The following is a 2,581-nucleotide window of genomic DNA, read 5'->3' on the forward strand; positions in this document are numbered from 1 at the left end:
CCAGCACTTTGGGAGGCCGAGGCGGGCAGATCACGAGGTCAGGAAATCGAGACCACAGTGAAACCCCGTCTCTACTAAAAATACAAAAAATCAGCCAGGCGTGGTGGCGGGTGCCTGTAGTCCCAGCTACTCGGAGAGGCTGAGGCAGGAGAATGGCGTGAACCTGGGAGGCGGAGCTTGCAGTGAGCTGAGACTGCGCCACTGCACTCCAGCCTGGGCGACAGAGCGAGACTCCGTCTCAAAAAAAAAAAAAAGAGAACTTGTATGTGAGCTCTGGGTTACACTAAAGAAAAATACAGAAGTATATCAAGGAAATAGAAGTAACATAAAATCACAGATTGCAATCTTCATATCAGCCAAGTAAAATTCAATTAAAAAATTATGAAACCTAAAATTTAGGCCATGTTTAAACACTAAAAGTCATAATTTACAATAAAGACATAAAGATTTAGTAATTATGTATACATAACAGTTATTTGTCTCTTTATTATCTATCTATCTATCTATCTATCTATCATCTATTTATCTGTCTATCTATCTATCTATCTATCTATCTATCTATCAATCATCTATCAAGGGTCTATGCCAAGTAGCAAAACACCCACTTCTATAAAGTGGAAACTACAGAGGATAAAGAAGACAAAGACAGGGACAAAGAAATGCAAGGGAGTGCAATAATCACTGAAAGTCAATTTTTTCAGATACATGGTAGGACCTTTCAATATAGAAATTAAAGTTCTCTGTTATTTTTGTACATTTTGTTTGGGTTAAAGGAGACTTTCATTCATTGCTCTATGTACAAGTCACATCAAGAGGAAAAGAAAATAAAGTTACAGGGGAAAAAATCACCTTTTCAGTACTCTCTAAACCCTTAAAATGTACTGTCTGCTATGGTTTGAATGTTTTCCCCAATGCAACAGTGTTGGGAGGTGGAGCCTCATGGGAGGTGTTTAGGCCATGAGGTCTCTGATCTTATAGATGAATTTATGCCCCTATAAAAAGGGCTTGCTGGAGTGGATTTGCTCTCTCTTGCTCTTCTGCCATGTGAGGACACAAAGTTCCTCTCTTCCAGAGAATTCAGGGTTCAAGGCACCACCTTGGAAGTGGAGACCAGGCCCTCACCAGACACCAAAATCTGCTGGTGCTTTGTTCTTAGACTTCCCAGCTCCAGAACTGTTAGAAATAAATTTCTGGCCCGGTGTGGTGGCTCACGCCTGTAATCCCAACACTTTGGGAGGCCAAGGCAGGTGGATCACGAGGTCAGGATTTCGAGATCAGCCTGGCCAACATGGTGAAACCCAGTCTCAACTAAATACAAAAAAAATTAGCTGGGCGTGGTGGTGCAAGCCTGTAATCCTAGCTACTCAGGAGGCTGAGGCAGGATAATTGCTTGAACCTAGAAGGCGGAGGTTGCACTGAGCTGAGATCGTGCCACTGCACTCCAGCCTAGGGGAGGGATTAAGACTCTGTCTCAGGAAAAAAAAAAGATGAAAGAAATTTCTGTTCTGTATAATTTACCAGTCTGTGATAGTCTGTTATAGCTGCGAGAATAGACTAAAACAGTGTCTTTCCATAATCTAGTACTTATTGTTTCTTGCCTGCCTTTCCCTCCTAACAACATGTACTTCCTGCCATATCCCTAGCACTTACAACAGCATCTGGCATTCAGTATTTGCTGAATAAACATCTGTTGAGAGACTGAACAACTGAAGGAATGAATCCTGTCTGGCACTCAGTTTTAGTCTCCATCCAAAATAAACATGTTTTTTGATATATTATTTCTTCCATTCTTGTTTATTTTCCACAAGTTTTTTTCTTTCTCAGACTTCTTTTAAAAAAAAAAAATTGTAAAAAAGAACCATTCGGGCTGCATCTTCTCTCTCTTACTCCCCAGGAGGAAGAGAAGAATGATCATCAATGGCAAAAAGCAGTTGCAGCAAAGCAAAACCAAGAGCCAGCTTTAAGCTCAGGAGAGAGCGCTGCATCTGCTCCTCATGGTTTCTGTTGCTCTCCAGGTTCAGAGACACTTTTCTAGTAACAAACTAAAAAAAGATCACTGAAAGTATAATCTTTCTGAGACTTCTTTAATCAGATATTTTGTCTGGTCATTCTATTCCCAAATTCTCTTCCATTTCTCATAACTTAAAACTTTGTTTTATTTTTTACTTTATATTATAATACCTGGATTATATTTCATCTTCTAAAGCTCTAATTACCTTTTTTATTCTTGTATAATTTAAATTCATAAAGTATAATTTGTTTAGTTTATTTATGTGCTTGATTCTACCTAGTTGCTATGTACGTGTAGTTTATCTCCTACATATTCTATGACAGTTTTATTAAAAGTTTCTTCATATTATTTCATTAGCTGTGTATCTGTGGGATAACATATCCTGGTAATTTTATTTTGTTAATTTTCTTTAAAACATAAAATATTATGTATTACACACTGATTTATTTAAAAGAAAAAGATTAAGATCAGTTTGACAATTTTAGGAAGATCATTTTGGCAATCTAGAATTTTTGTTTATTATTACTTTTTTAAAGTTTAGTAATAACTTATTACAGAGCACTTTGCTAC

General features: G+C 37.6%; 1 non-coding gene across 1 annotated transcript; it reads right to left on the minus strand.

Moving 5' to 3' along the window:
* Positions 1–1,857: 1,857 nt before the first annotated feature.
* On the minus strand, positions 1,858–2,072 carry LOC116810012 (small nucleolar RNA U3). The gene has a single exon (XR_004370145.1). It is a non-coding gene; the product is annotated as a small nucleolar RNA U3 (small nucleolar RNA).
* Between the last annotated feature and the right edge of the window lie 509 nt (positions 2,073–2,581).

This window comes from Hylobates moloch, unplaced genomic scaffold (genome assembly GCF_009828535.3).
Source record: "Hylobates moloch isolate HMO894 unplaced genomic scaffold, HMol_V3 SCAFFOLD_1, whole genome shotgun sequence".
Lineage (NCBI taxonomy): Eukaryota > Metazoa > Chordata > Mammalia > Primates > Hylobatidae > Hylobates > Hylobates moloch.